This window comes from Etheostoma cragini, chromosome 1 (genome assembly GCF_013103735.1).
Source record: "Etheostoma cragini isolate CJK2018 chromosome 1, CSU_Ecrag_1.0, whole genome shotgun sequence".
NCBI lineage: Eukaryota > Metazoa > Chordata > Actinopteri > Perciformes > Percidae > Etheostoma > Etheostoma cragini.
The window spans coordinates 14332902-14350766 of NC_048407.1; the positions used below are offsets into that span (position 1 = coordinate 14332902).

General features: G+C 38.9%; 1 long non-coding RNA gene across 1 annotated transcript in view; it reads left to right on the top strand.

The window, feature by feature from the left end:
- The first annotated feature begins 282 nt into the window (after positions 1 to 282).
- LOC117947035 overlaps positions 283 to 17865 on the top strand; it is a 21367-nt gene continuing 3784 nt past the window's right edge. The window contains exons 1-3 of the long non-coding RNA XR_004657141.1: positions 283 to 401; positions 13735 to 13740; positions 17379 to 17385. This is a non-coding gene — a long non-coding RNA (uncharacterized LOC117947035). The remainder of the gene's footprint in view (positions 402 to 13734; positions 13741 to 17378; positions 17386 to 17865) is intronic.

A 17865-nucleotide genomic window follows, 5' to 3' on the forward strand; every position in this document is an offset into this window, starting at 1 on the left:
ATACAAATACTTAGTTAAAAAATCATACGGTGTGATTCCTGGATTTTTATTTTTAGATAATGTCCCTCATAGTGGACATGCACCTACGATGACAATTTCAGACCCAGCTCTCAGTGGCTCTCAGCGTCAGATATGATACAAAAAGCATCCTTTAGTGCATACCAGGAACGCACCATGCAGAGCAGCAGCACAACCACGGCGCTGCAAGACGACGTCGTATGAAGAGTGACAACGGTAGTGAGTAGTATGATGAAGTTTTGGGGTAGGGGTTGCAGATGGGTTGAGCAACACAGAATTTTCACCCAGGAGGCCGGGTTTAGTGTCCTGTTTTTGTCCCACGTGTCACAGTAGCATACATTTTATAACCCCACCCACGATATTTTCCTAAACCTAACTGTCCCGTTCTCAAAGCTTGTAAAATATGGACGCTTGGGCAGTGGCTCTCAGTGCCAGATACAATGCAAAAAGCAGGCATGGAGTAATTGTCTCAGTCGTCTCAATGAGTTCTCTTCTGTATCAGAGTTGTGGGAAGTTACTGCTAATGCTAACCAAATATTTTCTGCTGGTGCTGTTTCACAAGAAGTAGTAAACTGGTAAACCACGCAGTGTTTTTGTTGTGAAGCAGCCTAAGGACATGCTCTGTATTTGTCAGTTTAGTGTTACGTGGATTGCATCTACTAAACAAGACATGGGAGTTTTTGGCAAATGTTGCCATCAGGTCCTGTATTATTTTAAAGGGATTAACTTAATAAGAAACAGTGAGCTGTTAAAAAAAGAGCTGTAGGCAAAAGGCTCTACTGCAGCCTGTTTTTGCTATTGGTCTGATAAAAAAGGCTATTATTAACTTTATCTTTTACTAAAACAATGCAATGCCCTGAATCCTCTCACCCCACAGTTTGTTGTAGCTGCATTCTAAAGAGATACACAAGTTGCTTTTCTTTTGATTTCTAACAGAATAAGTGTCAATGCACCTGTAATTTCCAACAGAACTATTATCCGTAGCAGTGAAATAAACCTGCTGTTACCGCCAACAATCACAGTTGTCACCAAATCGAGTCTGAAATCATGAAAAAAAATTATTTTATTGGGTTCATATATATAGGAACAGATTAAAATGACTGGGCCTCCAATTGTGTATTTGTTTTACTAAAATTAAATTTAGGCTTTTGACATAGCAGGCAACATTTAGAGTATCAATTCCACTTTGCCTCCACCTTGTGCTCCCTCTCAATGTCAGTGTTGCCTTATTTCTGTAAAGATCTCAGCCGATTAATATCTTCAGTCTCCTTTGCAGGCAATTCCGGACATTATATGTATGTTTTGTTAAAGGCCTGTTTTGTGTTTGTGCAGGGAATGATTGATCACAGGCGGAGAGGGGACAGGGGAGTAGGGACAGCCTAGTGATATAAATCACATCTGATAGAGGGCACATAGATAATTGGTTGTCTGGCCCTATAGTCACGAGGAGCGGCCCACTATCTTCTAGGGGGAGATAAACTAGAGGGCAGTACACAATGATAACAACATGCTTGACTGTCAACAGATGAGATGCAAAATTACTCCCTCCATGCCCCCCCTCCCCTCCATCCGTTGTTCCTCCTGCCATCTTATTGTTCGAATAAGAAGTGCCGAGGTTAAGTGGATTGAAAATCAGTTGGCGGAATGTTTCTGTTTATTCTTCTCGCTGCCCTATTTCTTAAAGCATTTAAGCTGCAGCGGTCATGTGTGAATAGATTTGCCGTGGGTGACCATGGTGAAGTTTGATCAATACAAAGGCATCATGAAGGACTTCTAACAGCCACACTAGTGACGCTCTATGAGATTCTTACACTCCCTTTCTCCCTCTCCTTTCAAAAACACCTCTTGTCCCCTTCAACATCCCTCACACTTTTTCAGTGGGTGTCCGCCACCTCACTCAGCAGTTTAAGAGATAAAAGCAATGTCCATGTTCATCTGACACACCAGTCTTGATTAAATAGCCTGACAATGCGCCAAATGTATTGCACTGTTGCCAGGGAGACTAAATTGACCTTGGGTGTTGTGTTGTGCGTCAAGAGTTGCCAAGAAGATACTGAGTGTACGTTCCAACGAGGCAAAGGACAAAATATGCAGCACTTCAAAGGAGACGATGACTATTTGTTTGAAAGTTTGAAGTTAGGAATAAAATATGTCTACTCCCTGACAACAACGTAAGGGTAAACATAATTTAGTGTTGTTTGTCCTCTTGATTATTGTTACAAGGGCAATGTTGTGGAGGAACTATTTTGTTCCTCAACTAACTATAAAATCGTTGTCATAGTTCGAAATTCAAACTACGTGAAGGTGGAAAACCATGGCCTTCTATGACATTCCCTTTACATTACATTGCTTCCAGTTCTAATCTGTTCAAGACGCTAGCCTCCACTTCCAGCATTAGGTGAATAATAGTGCAAGGATTATTAGAGCAGCAGTACAGAATGCAATCCACTTGCATTATACTCACTGCATAAAAATACATTTTATAAATCTGTGTATCGGATTAAATATTTCCCAAGCCCACTAGAGAGTGGAACAAAACATGTCTTGAACTTTTGATGTAGATTTAGCATTTTCCCTTTTTATTTTTCTCAAAGTTTTTTTTTTTAAAATGAATTTGACTAAATTGAGCTTTGCATCACATTAAAAAAATATTTTAAAAAACATCTGAGCATAAGGAAAACATTTCGATGTGAAAACAAGGATTGGATGCCACAAAGAATTTACCACTCATGTCAGATCCATCACCTTTAAGTAATGCAACAGATTAGCATAAACATGGCCTCTATACATATTCATTTACATGAGATCTTTGTTGTACCTCATCTGTCAGAGTGCACACTGTAAAATGACATGACAAAGCTTGAAGGACTAATATGGCATTAGGGAAGCTTTGTATGTTTTCTATTCCTATCCAATTTCGCACACTGGAAAAAAAGTGTGGAGCGTTGTGTGGAATCAAAACAAACAGTGAAAACAGATGCAGGAGTCTTCTCTTTAAATGAGAATTGCGTCTCCTCTCTGAAGAGTCCTTTTGTGCAGCTGAGGTTTTTGTTGTTCCAGGGGCTTTTGATAAGGCCTTCTGCTCTTCCTTAGCCAAATCTGGTGGGAAAACCTCAGGTGGGAGTAGACTCACCTTCTGCTCTGCGTGCCTATTGGATCATTTGGACACACATACATACATACATAGAGAGAGAGAGAGAGAGAGAGAGAGAGAGAGAGAGAGAGAGAGAGAGAGAGATACACAGTGAGGCTCCATATTTCCATACATTGACCTCCTGGCCTCATTGAACTCTAGTGTTGCATTTTACTGATTCCCCCAGTATCAATCAAAATTAAACAAGTATTAAATCAAGTATTAAAATCAAATTGTATTTTTTTAGCCATATCATTAATACAATCTAACATGGAAAAAAACATGCCTCACTCATACCTAATAAACACGCATACATTTATAAAGGAGAACAAAGCCAAAATGTATTGCCACACTTATTACTGTAGTAACCATTTCTTCCTTAGTCAGAGGGAATACATGGTTAGATGGGCCCTCGCTTAAAGATTGCTTTAGCAGCTGGATGCTTGGCATTGGCTGTTCGGGTGGAGGAGGAGGAGGCCTTGATTATTGTCATTCACATCACGCCATGCCTCTGTGTGTGCCTGCTAATTGATGGGGTTTTTCCTCTTGATTTCTTTGGGGGAAACAATCCAGCAGATGTACATTCATTTACGATGGGGAGATTGCTTCCATTGCCATCATTGTCCATGCATTACCATTCTACTGGCACCAGAGACACACACACACAATCTTCCACAGGTAATAGGCTCTTGTTTGTGTTTTTATTGTGTTGTTGTTTACTTAACTTGTCAGGTTTGTTATTTTTGTCAATGACGAATTAAAAAAAGGGTATGAGCCGGGTTTTAGCTATTTGGCGCACTTCTCTCTGATGAAATGTGATGGTGCTTCTCAGTTGTTAATTGCAAGCTTAGTTGCCAGCTTCCTGCTGCTGTTTTGACATGTTTCTTTCTACTGAGAGCAAGATTGCATACTGTAGAATTAGAAAACAAAATAATCCAATAAAGTAGTTGATGCAATGCCAATATCGTATAAAATGCAAGGCAAAAAAACTTTTTTTCTCCAACTGATTACACTATCTCTTCTATATATCATACATTTGTATGATCCTAAATAAAAAAACAGAAGAAAATGAAGTTACTTGAAGTGAACATATTATGCTTTTTCTTGTTTTCTGTCACATCTATGTTATAATGCCAGATTTTCATTCTAAACAAAAAACGTGAAGATTTCAAAAAATGAGGTAAATGTATTTTAGAGAAACCCATGTGAGCCAAAACGTTCAGATTTCTAACTGTTCTGAGCGCTCCAGTTTCAACCGTTTTTTCTACCTTCGGCTTAGTGTTACGCAAGTCAAAGACGGCCTTCTATGATTGGTCATTGGTCAAATTCTCCCCCATTTTGGGTCGCATTCCTGCAGAATTGTGTAGTGTTTGGTTCAGAAGCCTTTATCTGTTTTTGACAATAGACAGTTCTGCTTTGTTAAATTGCAATCTAACGTTAGTCAAGTGCTAAATATGAACTAGCTGAATCTCATACAGAGGGTAAACACAGGGGGAGCAGCCATGGGCAGTATGAGAGAGACAAAGTTTTTTTTAACATTAAAGCATGTAAACATGTTCTAGTACAAACACTAAATACAAGTTTATCCTGAAAATGCTATGTAATGGTTGCCCTTTAATTAAAATGAGGCAACTTATTTGTTACAATGTGACCTCTTGCAGTGGTCCTTTTTTTCTCTGTGTGCCTCCCTGTGTGTGCATGCCTCCATCGACACCTGCAGTTCCCATCCTTGGGGCCACATCGATCCTGCCCAGGTTGGTCCTCACATGAATAATCAAACCCAGCTACCACCATCCCTTCCTAATCAATAGCTAATTTGACAGCACAGTTCCAAAGCAACAATTCATAATAAATGGAAAGCCAAATGTATACATCTGACCTCTTTGTTATGACAATGCCCATCTGAACATGATCATAACAATAGCTAGAATCGATCCGGGTCAAGTTCACGAGGAGGGGAGTCCGGTTGTGCCGATTAACTGAATTGAGGTAACAGCGCATTAGTATTGCAATTGCAAATGGAGCATGCAATCTACAGTATGTCAGTAGCAGAATTACTGATATAACTGAAAACATTGCACAACCTTGGCTGTCACTAAAGCTGTACTTTTTACCCCAGTGTGCAGTTAAATGTGTACATGTGTTCGTGTGTGTGTGTGTTTATGCATCAACAACTTGACTTATTCTTTGTCTGGGACTCATCTGCCAACTCTCCACTCCAAGCCCAAAGCACAATCCTGTTGTAGGTCTTATACAGCAGTCTTTTACAAAAGTTTCCCACAGTTTCATCATCATTGTTACCATCGCTTTACCATTGCCATGACTAAAACAACCATGTTTGTGTGCAGACATTTTGCAGGGCAAGACCTAAAGTTAACAGTCTTAGAACACCCACAGAAGTGATATCCTTTTAATACAAAATCCACATTCCTTTGAAAAGATATGAAAGCTAGGGTTCTCACAATGGCACATGTATGCTATTGTTAGTGGAAGTAGTGACAAACTGACCAGTTTTCCAGCTAACACTGACATGTCACACTAGTAGGCCACAAAGGCACAAATCTCAATTTAGCAATATGATGTATGGGGGGGGGATAACTTATCATACCTTCATTTATTGACTCAAACACAATGACAGAGTTAGAAACACAAAGCAGTAACATGTTAAAGCTGACAAAGAATGAAACATTAAAACCTTTGGTTTCAATTCTGCAGCAGCTATGGGATGTCTATGTCAACAAGACTTGAAACACATGATTGAGTTTATTAAAACACACAAAGTAACTAAAATATTATGTGTACAAGGTTAAAAAAAAACATGCAACATGCACACTTGGCAAGTTCAGATGAGATCACTTTTAATGAGTAGTGCAGCAGATATATTTAACTACCTGACACCCAATTAAAAAGAATAAATTCCAAATAAACAAACCAGTAGAGTACCTTTGTTTCATGTCCAAAAATTAAGCAAATATGGAGCATTAACCACAAATACAGGGTCAATGATTTCCAAAGTTTAACCTGATTAAACATGTATGTATCAGGTGAAAGTGATTAATTTAAACTGTCATAGAAATACAGTAAGGCAGGTTGAGTAGATTTTCAAAGAAAGGATGTGCCAGTGGGTCCTTTTCAGAGCAGACATGTCATCACAAGAGTTAATGTGAAATTAGAAAGGGATACATTCCATTCAGGTGTTTAAGATCCTAGACACCAATTTGTGCAAGATGGCTCACTTTCATAGCTTAATGGGACACTTCAAATGAACAGAGCCATCAGTAATAACATTAGAAACACCGGTGCTTTTCCCACAAAGACAACAGTAAAGTTTTCATTATGAGATGTATAACAGATGATTACAATATACATACATTTAGGTCTGCAAGAAAGCAGTAAATTGAATTCTTCATTGAGATCTCATGATGACACATAATAGTGTCTGTAGCTCTCTTTGGAGCAATATCCTGTCAAACTCTACTCTCCTGTGGGCTGCCATTACTTTTGCTATCCCAATGCACTGAAGATCTTTAATAGTTCTCTTAAACTAAATGGCTTTCAGTTTGTGAAATTATTTCACAACTTTATATTCAAGCAGCCAGCTGGCATTTAAAAGTGTAAATGGGCATGTATGGTGAATGCATGCTGCAGCCCCCCTGGATTGACAAAGTACTTAAGATTCAGATAGACACCAGACATATTTTAGCTGGAGCTACCTGAAGCTAATTGTGCCTGCACAGTTTTTTTTATCTCATAAAAATAAATGTATACTAGTATTCCACAGCAAAGTTTTGTCACTTAAATGCCTGTATTGGTAAATGTTCTTTGTCCTTTCCTGTCCTCCCGGTACAGTGGTGCAGCCAAAACACGACTCAGATAGGTGATAAAAAGCAAGTACTTTTATTGTCCAAAGAACAATGCAGGCGATAGTACAGTAGGAGCACGCAATAATCGTAGACAAAAGGCAGGCAGAAGTCCAATAACACTCAGAAAGGCAAAAGTACAAAAGTAGCAGGCGAGAAACATAAACGGCAAACTGGCTAAAGTCCAAAAACACCGGGTAAGCAAAAACTTGAAAGAAAACTGCAAAGAGTAGCATAGAGACAACCAGAATCTGGAAAAGGTGAAGTGGGAATGGTGAGTATTTAGGTGCTGGGATGAGGGGAAGCTGCAAACAAACAGGTGAAACCAATTAGGGGCGGAGATGATAATCAAATGGGCGGGAAAGCAGACAAAGGGAGGAAGACAAGTTACCGAGGATGTAACCAAACAGTGGATTTTAAAACAAAACAGGAAGTAGATAAACAAACAGAAAACGTGAAACACACTACAACAGAAACTTGACAGAACCATGACAGCTTGGATAACAGCAACAACACTTATACAAATCTGACAACAGAAAAGCAGCTTTGCAGCATCAAACCCTAGTGGTACTGATTGACAATTTTTGAGGTCATGATCTTGAATGTTATGATGTTCTCAAAAGTTTAACAACAATGTTGAAAATTGTTGAATGTTCTTTCACCTCTAGGAGTATCGCAAGACCAAACATTTCTCTAAATTGCAGAAACATATAATTGATATTTAACGTTTTTTTGGGTGAAGTAGTTTTGCCAGACTTATCTCCACAGCGCTGCAAACTAAGTTCTGGGTCCCCCATACACACTGTAAAATATGAGAAAAAACGGTTGTTTGCATTTTTTAAAACAAAATTTTTTAATAATCTTCCTAGGCGACCCTCAACTCTTGCAGCCCAATTAAAAATAAATAAAAAAAAATACCACATATAACATATAAACATAAAAGTTAACTTTTCACACAATACTGTGACGTGAGCTATTTAAATTACTTGGAAACATAATTTGCTCCTACCAGTGTATCGCTGTGTGCAACGTTACTTCTTCCCTTTCACAATCGTACATAAAACATCCCAGTTAGATAGTAAATGCCTTCATTTTAAATACATTATTTGTAAAATCAATAAATATATTTATATAAAAAAAAACGTTCTTTGGAAATCTTTACAGTTATTTCCCAAATGAACAAAGCAGGCCTGCTTTACTGCACAATTCAAATTTTCTTTCAAACTTACCATTTTCAGCGTGTAGTTTACTAACACAAAGTTTGTTGTTGTTTCCCAAAATGAACGAGTTACCTGAAACCAGACTATGGGTGAAGTAAGAGAACAGTTGTTATGTGGAGTTAACATTCAGTCTTTGAGTCCAAGTACATGTAAGATGCTAGATTTGTGATACCTCTCTCTTTTTTTTTCAGGGAACAGTTGTTTACTTTTCAGCCTTACACACCCTATACTGTTGTGTTAGTTAAAAAAAAATGCAGCTCCAATTTTACGATGTAGTCTCCTTTATGGCAAATAAGGCACGCTATCGCAACCTGTAAGACATAAAAGTTTACTATCGCTGATAAATCAGTATTCATTGTGCTGAAGATATTCCAAATTATAACTAGCAACTGGTGGATAGAGCATACAGTGTACTATTTGCATAATGCACAGCAATTCCCAAGTGTTGTGCTCTTTATGCAAACACAGTATAATTTTCCAAAATAACAAGACATTGCAATTCCACTCAAATAACTTCTCAGGAAACGATTCTTGTTTTTGTTGTGTGCCCTCTCCAATTTCTCCCTTGGTTGCTCACCATCATACTTAAGACACATCCAAATAAGCACTGCTACACACAAATAGTCTTGTGCTCCCGTTAATTATTTTATACGTTTGACTAAGTATTATTTATGAGCTCATTGATGCTTTGATTGAACTAAAGTGTAAAGGCTGAGTGAAAATAGGTTTGAATCCAAAAGCACAACTCAAAGACCATACCGGTAAAACAAAAGGTTCACAAAAAGGTTTACTTGAGGTTAAATGATTCAAGGTGAGCAGAGTCCAAAAGGCTAATAGAGAGAAAATATCTGGAACTCTAAAATAGAAGAACAATAGCTGATCTGGCAGGGGATAAATGGAAGTACAACAATGTGCTACTGGGCTTACAGACATGGAAAGTGGGGTGGATTTGCATGCACTGGGGCAATCGAAGACAGACTGCAGACGGGTTGATATTTCCAGCAATCCACCCTCAGAGGTAGGTCCCACCTAGCCATCCCAGACCCTCAGCCCTTGGATGTAACGAGGGACCAGAATGCGGCACCAGGTTGTTACTCTTCTGGTAGCAGTCAGATCTGTGGAGGATATGTGGACCGAGCCCTCAGCTAGGTGCGGTGACCGCAACAAACAAAACCCTGGACTTAGGTGAAGCAGGCCTCCTTCTCTTGTTCAGGAGAGGTCTTCTAAAAGAGCCAGATCAGCTGTTTCAGATTAGCGACAACTGATAACTTCTCCTTCTCCTGTTAATTGGGACTCTGAATGCTGCACAGCAACTCCACACTGACTCGAAAATTTGCGTACATTAGTTCTAACTTGACGTGAGATTCGTGGAAATGACCGTGTGTGCAGTTCCATGTGTGTGTCCAAGAGGTGAAAGGTGTTTCATGATGACTACCTGACATGCCCAGGCAGACGGGTGATACCTCCGAGCAGAGGAGGTGTTCACTGAGTGCGCTGGCTACCATAGGCTTGGCTCGGGGCTCCCGGCCATTGCCCAGCTGAAAGATGGGCATTCTGTCCATAAAGCTTGTGTTTTTCTGGAATCGACAAACACAGAAACAGTCTGGTCAGGCAGAATGAGCAAGAACCATGGGACAGGAGGGCATTTCTGATTCTTGGACTCACCAGTGCTCTAAGCCCTGACTTTAACTCAAAATATGTACAGCCAATTGTTTGCAACACTTTGATACCAAATTCACTTCATTTAAAATGACTTACTTGCGTCTAATATAAAATGCTGTCTGCAATGGAACTATATGTATAGAGAGAATTGTGAGGGAATAACACATTTCCCCAAATTTAGCTTCTTTGCTCAGTGCCCTACAAATCCTCCACAATCCAGTTGATGTACTGAATGGCTTCTGAAGTAAGTGACATGAAAGAGAAATATCTCCTTCCACCACTGCTCACAAGCACCTCAAGTGAGAACCATAAAGTGTTTGTGAGTGAGGGATTTAAGTCTGCTCTTTTGACAGGTTTAAACCCAGCCATCCAATCTTAATCCTATGGGCAAAATGCTCTCTTGCAAAGGATTCAGTCATCTGCTTTCAACCTCTGACACTGACAGAAAAATACACATTTCCTAACATCCTATCTCTATTGTGTTCCGTTTCAACAGCGGTATCCCTGCAACATACCATTTTGGATATTCCCTTTTTGCCTGTAATTTGGTAACATGTATACGATGTTTTTTAAAATTTAATTTCATGTAAATCTAAGCAAATTTGTGTTGTGTTATTATGAAGGTAATGGTTCATAAGGAAGACAACCATACGCGTTGCAAACCAAAGTTTGCACTAAGCATTTGCATAAGTGGAAAAGGGACATAATTGTCCTGCAAATATTGTAATTACCTTAGTCTATTCTGATAAAGGGCATTTTCCAAAGAGCCACCTCAATCTTTGGTCATCATCAACCAATAAAACGAAAATATCTTTAAGAAATTATGAAAGATGCTTTTTCTGGAAGTGAGGGAAATCTCAGTAAATCAAACTCTGTACAAATCCACATAGTCCTGACAAGAGGTCTAATCATAAACAATAACTGAAAACATCTGTGTGGGTGGACCGTGAGTGTGTTGGCCCTTTAAGAATTCAAAAGACGGTGTGCATTAGTCTTCTCTTGAGCAACAAAATTCTTGACAAAATTGAATTTAATATAAACGTTTTTGTTGTTTACATTTCAGCTGCAACACCATGGCAACATCTATTTTCCTAATAATGCAATAACATAATAATTTTCAGGAGATCACATTCTGATGAAGCCCTTTCTGCGGCAAAACGTAAATGATTTTGATGAAACTCTTCTACCAACAAATTTATAGTTTGAGCTAAAGTGGTGTTTCTTGAGTGTTGTTACATTGTTTTTGTTGCACTTTAAATCATACTGACGCACGTGCTGTTTTAGGCCTGTCGAATTTGCACTATTGCTGTACACACCAGGGATAGTAAATGCTAAGTGGAGCAATACTATAGAAAAAAAGCTTCTACTAAAACTTTTGTACTGCTATGGACGTTTTCCAGCAAGTGTTCTTAATACTGTAAGACTCTATCCTCAAGAGAATCAGATAAAATCTGGTGTTTTTCTTCCCTTCGTTCCTTAATAGGTCTCTTGGGCCCTCCAACCAATATGTGGCAAAAGGGAAAATAAAAACATTGATAATTTGTAAGTTATGCACAGAAGGGGGGATAAGACACACCTCCCTAATGCTGTTCCCTTTTCCATTTATCCCCAAGACATTTTAGTGCTCATTTAGTTTTTCCAAAGTAAGAAGTTCCTCCTCTGCCACTGCTAGATGCACGTGTTTTTTAGCTGTAAAAAGACATATAATTGATAAGGAATCTGTTTCCTGCTATTAAACTGACAGCCAACCAATCTAGACATTTTGTAAGCCATTTGGATACTGGCAAACACTTATAATTACACTTATTGCTGCACTCTTGCTGGACATAATGCAATAACCAATTTACTTATGCACTACCGTCATTATACATAATAAAAATGAAATAAAGACAATTCTACCGTCAACAACTAAACCATCTAAGAAATCAATGTAAGCACAGTTGAGCAAATGGCAGCGCAACCACATTAGTGGTCATCATAAACAGGAGTGGACAAATGAGACCAAAACATAAGTCTAGTCAACTATTATTAGATTTGTTTTTTTATTTTTATTAATTGCTTTTAATTGGCCTCATCGTGCTACTAGATGGCCTTATTAACCTGAGCCTTGCTCATATGCTGCATGAGTTTTTTTTTAATGTCCAATCCTACTGCTGTTCATTTCGTTCCACTGCATGTTTTGTATCTGAACTACATCAACACCTACATTTTAAATGAAAAACAATCTAAAAAGCCGTAGCTTTAGACTCCTTTACTTTTTAAGGTGGAGGGTAAATTGTTTCAGCTAGAGAAACTTCAACTCGCCCCATGAAATGAATTTTTAATGAGTTTTATATTGCATGTTGCTAATGCTAGTCTCACAGTTTTTAAAGTATTTTGTCTTCACTGTGGATGTCTAACCAAAACCTGGAACTGCTTTCACAATTGACTCACATTAAACTTGCGAATTAGGTCCTGATCCCAGAGATTTAAAAAACTCAATTTACCATGTGAAATTGACACAATCACTGACATCACAATCATCAGACAAGGTATTCACAGCAAGTAACATCTCAGAACCAATGATGACAATTGTGATTGTGTTTATTGATGAAGCCTCCGCCCTCAAATGCTGATGTGAAAACCCATGTAGCCCACAAGTGATCATATCTAGCGCCCCCTGCTGTTGTTTGTTAATATCGCTTTATTTGTTGGTTGGACGGTTGTTACGGACTCCCAAATGCACAGATTGTCAGTCCGTCCCTGCTCCTATGGGAACAGGGTGTTATCAAAGTAACCTTTTCATCAATATTCCCTGATGTTTTCTGATTGCAGCATAGTGGGACATTGCAATTGCAAGTTATAACCAGACATAACCTTGGGTAGCTGTTACATATTACACTTATCCATTAATTTCCCCAAAGCATGTAGGATGAGAAAAATTCAATTTCATAGACATATGATTTAAATTGTATCTAGTTTATAGCCAAACAAACAATGAATGCTAAATGTATGCTACATGTATACAGCTTTAATATATAATTTTACTGCATCAGGGGACGCTAATCAAACTCTTCTGAATCACTTTTCCTCCAGGGTTATTGTTTGGCATGCGTGGCTGCTGAGGTCTAAGGCCTGGCCGGTGTCCCTCATCTCTTAGTACCCATAAGGCCAGAGAAACATTGTCCTGGCCTTACTACAATGTGATCTACCTTCAATAGACAAAGGATTCCAGCTGGGCTTATTCCTCCTTTCTTTCAACCTCCTCCCAATGACAGATGGGACCAAAACTATAAAAAATCCTTGAAGACAAAGAAATTAGTGCCTTTTATATGGATCCAGAGCAGCTAGACACCAGGGATGTTTGGCAGGGGTAGGAGAAGAGTTGCAGCCTTTCAGTATCATTTTACCCTTCATTGTTGCAAAAAAGACATTACACTATAGTAGAAGAGCCATACAAAGCTCCAATATAATAGAAACCTGTCTGACACATTGTTTGTATTGTTTTGCTGAACACAAGAGCTGTACACCTCGATATAAATAGAATAACGCACACAGTGGCACACATGCTCAGGTATACGCATTTGCTTTCTATTATTACCAAACATACATACGCACATATGCACACGCACGCACGCACACACACACACACACACACACACACACAAACGCACCTCTGTGAGCTGGTGATAACTGCTTAGCAGTGTATGCTCCAACAATTGTCAGACTGCCAGGGCAGAGAGAGCCAGGAAAGGAAGAAGGGGAGGGTGAAGGAGCAAGCTATGAGTGGCACCACAGAGTGGGTACAAGGAGAATTAGACAGGTGCCACAGAGAAAGGTTGGCAGAATGAGGAAAGGGGAGATCTTGGTAAAAAAAAAAAAAGGTGTTGGGGTAGATAACAGCAGAATTGTGGAAAAGGGCGAGATGGAAAATACTTCAAGATCCCAGCAAATGACAAGACCAACACAGAAGACTGGAGAGAGACAGGGTACTGGAAGGACAAAGGCAGGGAAGGAGGGGGGGTGGGGGGGGGGGGCACACAGCCAACGAAAGAATATGGAAAAAAGGGGGATAGGAATAAATAGCAGACAAAGTGTGAAAAGGGAAAGAGAACAAAACAAACTATAGAAGGTGAATGATAATGTGTTGTGCAGACACCTCCACCTCCACTGGAAGCAACACTCCCACTTCTTTCATGGTCTGCAGTCTGTCATCAACACCCATCTCCAAGGACAGCACACGCAGGGCTCCGTCAGTAGCTGTGCAATAAAAATCACCCACGACATAGGTGAGCATTGCTGTTCTCTTGTCTTAATTTTACTTAATTTGCCATAACACTTCACCTCATCTCACATTATGTTGAGGAGGGAGAACAGCAGTGAGTGAGCAAAAGATGTGTGAGCGGGAGGTAGTGAGAATGAGATGGTTTGGAATTGAAAGGAGGCTGAGTGTGCGACAGATGAACTGTTGATGGCCTGCGGTCAGCAGTCCACTAGCACCACCATGTGGCTGAAACATCAGGTTAATACCTCAGTGCAGAGGTTGACATCTTTTTTAAAATCTTTTCCACACTTAAGAAATCATTGAGAACCTCTTGTTTTCACTGTGGAGACTCACTCACTCTCTTATTGAGTTACTTTGAAACATATTAAAGGCTGCTGTTTTTAAGTGAGTGCACACACTTACACCTAATGCCCACACACAAACGCACGCACGCATGCACACACTCACACTCACACACACACACACACACAAAGGGTGTATTTTTCCATCGCTTAACTTGACCAGCCACTGTAGATGCAGTCACTTGTATCATATAATGTCTACGTGCATGTAGCTTTGGACTGGGTCCTATCTGGGTCACTCCGGTGTATGCTGCTCTGCTGTATCCCCATTCGTTCATGTCAACAACTGACCTGATTTTCCTCCCTCCTTCCCTCTTCCTTCTCTGCTGTGTAAAACCATTTAGCTTTGGATGAAACAACTATTCAGTTAGTGGAAAAAAAGAGTTCTGCCAAAGTTTAAAATCAATCACATCAACCTTTGGAAATGTCTACAACCAATGTGTTACTGTTGTGCTGTTCTTGCTTTGAGTGTTAAGCAGAATTCTCTGATGCTTATCACCACCTGGAAAAAAATATATTTGTTGGCAAGAAACCTTTATATTTTAAGATAAAAATATGTACCACATTCTATAGTAACCACTGTTGTTGTTGTAGTGGGTTCAGGTTGAGTGGAGATTGTTAGACTTTGGACAACACATTGATGTTTCTTTAACGAACAACTGCAGTAATATTTAGATGCTTGACGACTGAAAGAAACATTAACGTTAAATTCAGCTAGCTTACTTTTCTTCTTGCCTTTTTAAATGCAGGTGCATTTAACCCTCGGAGGTTTGATCCTGCAACTGTGTGTCAAACAACGCTTTTTACAACGTATCTATTAATATCTCAGCGACATTAGGGCACAGAAATATGGTTTAATCATTTTAGACACATACATGTATCTACTATTTTATTCATATATTACAATACTTTTGTGAACTTATTTCAAGCACCAAAACAATTTGATCACGAGTAAAGGTGGGTTTTCAAAAGAGATTTGAAGAATTTCAAAAAGCAAACATCAATTTCTCAGTTTTAGGGCCAAATTATCTCTTTACACATTGCTCTAGAACTACTTTTAGCCTCAGTTATAAGAAAGCTGAGGTTGTTTTGAAATGTTTTATAGAAAATACAGTACATGGGTATCTGGTTATATGCAAATACCCTTAAATGTGAATTTGATAAGATGTGTAAAAATTGATAGAAAGCCCTCAGATTTAGGAGGGTGTCATATTTCTAGTTTTCTAAAGTTTTCTAGGTTTTTTTATTATTATGGTTTTTTTTACAATTTTTTTGTGCACAAAAATGCATCTACGTTTTTTTGTGAAGCTTTGCGAATGTAAAATCACAAAAAAAACTGTAACAAAACAAAGAGCAGATAGTAGATCATGTTTAATATACTTCATGATGATCATTTTCCTTTGAGGAAGAGAGTTAAATCCAAAATGGTAAATTAACATAATTGTAAGTTCATTTCTGTAAACCTTAATCAGAGTCTCAAAGGACTTAGCAGAGACAGTAATTAAACAGATGACAAGAAAATATACCAACACCTGCTTATGAAATGTTAAAAGCTCTGTATAGTTGGATGTGCACCATCTGTAGACTAGAAGACAATGATCCCGACAGACTATCACATAATCTGGAGTAGATTCAGCTGGAGCCACAGAAGAATGTGTGGCAACAGGTGTGACAATTGGCCAAAACTCTCATAAGCGTGCGTGCGCACACACACATACATGCCCACACACACACACACATATACACACACATCTCTTATTCCTCACCTCACCCAAGGGTTTTAGAGGGAAAGGATAAATCTATGGGAACAACTCAATCACATTACCTTATGTAAATACCCAAGTCAGCCCCCCTCTCTTTACCACTGTTAGCTCCCAGCCCTATGGTTCCTCTGGCACAGAAATGCGCACGGGGCAAATTAACATTTGCTCTCATAGTCTGCAAATGGCAGCTCGTGCTTGCCATAGAAATGAAACACTGGCCCATGCAGTGGAGAGAATGAGAAAATATTTGACCTGGGAGCGATTAATAATTTGTCAGAGAGAGCAGTAACATTTGCTTTTAGGGGCAGTGGATCGACAGAACGAGCTTTCTCAGGATCCTTTGAATCAAAACTTGTTTTTGTATTCCTCTATGCATTCAGAAGCATCACACTGTACTTTTGATTGACCACCATTAGAATTAGAGGCAGTAATACAACATTTCTTACAAGATCTGTTCATTTTTAAAGTCATGTTTCAGAAGAAACCAGAGTGCGATGTTAAACAGAAGAGGAAAGGAGCCTAGAATGTATCTCTAGCAATAAGCAGCCCTTTACAATAGAATGAATATTTGTCCTAATTACAATAAGAGCAAAAAGACTTCTTAATGCTATGCTTCATTATGCAAACATAGCTGTTAGGCCACAGTACTAAAAGGCTTTGAATGCATATCATTATTTGACATTTTCAGCTGTGTAAATGTAAAAGTATGGAGTCACTGATTGATTTGTTCATGGCAGAAATTAAATCATTTCAATCAATTATTTGCCATGCCATGTAAAGTGATATCCAGAGTTTCTCTACAACGTGCAGTTGTAATGACTGTGATGACACAAAGGGAAGAATGGGACAGAGTTATTGTAAGAAGAGTGTAGATGGGACCCCACCTGCTGACACTCCACAGCGAACACAAAAGGAGCACCTTCCCTATTTGCTACTCAAGATGTTTGACTCAAGGGGAAGATCGGGGAAGGTGGTTTCCATTGCTCTGCTGTAGTTTGATCCTGCTGTAGAAACATGCTGTCTTTTTGTAATACTTGAACAAGACGTACAGACATTTAAAAGTAAAAAAGGCACATCTGTAAATTACAGTTTCAAGCAAACAATGTCTATCTTTAAGTGCCTCAGTCAAAGCTAAGGAACTACTTCATTAGAGAAGAGGCTCAGTAGATTGACATGTTGTGCAGTTTAGAATTATTCTTTCCTACAAGTGAAATGTTTAAAGTTCTAGGCGAGTTGTTAAACTACAAATAATTAATTTAAGGGATTTTATGTGTTCTATTGCATTTTCACCTCAACAATTCACTGTTGTATATATGCTTAATTAACATTAGCTATATGGTACAATTGTTCTCGGTACTAGTCATTACCCTGAGGCATTCGAACTACAACACATGGCCAAACACCTTGGAGGGAAGAGGTTTGGTTTGGCATTTTGCAACAGTGTGAGAAAAGAAAAGAATCAGCTTCAGAATATACTTACGTATTAAGTACTTTTTTAAAATTGGACTTTGTGATCGCATGTCAAGATTAATAATGCAGAACACTCTCATGCCATTGAATGTTTGTCAGTCCCCTGCATGGGCTTCCTTGCTTTATATACATAT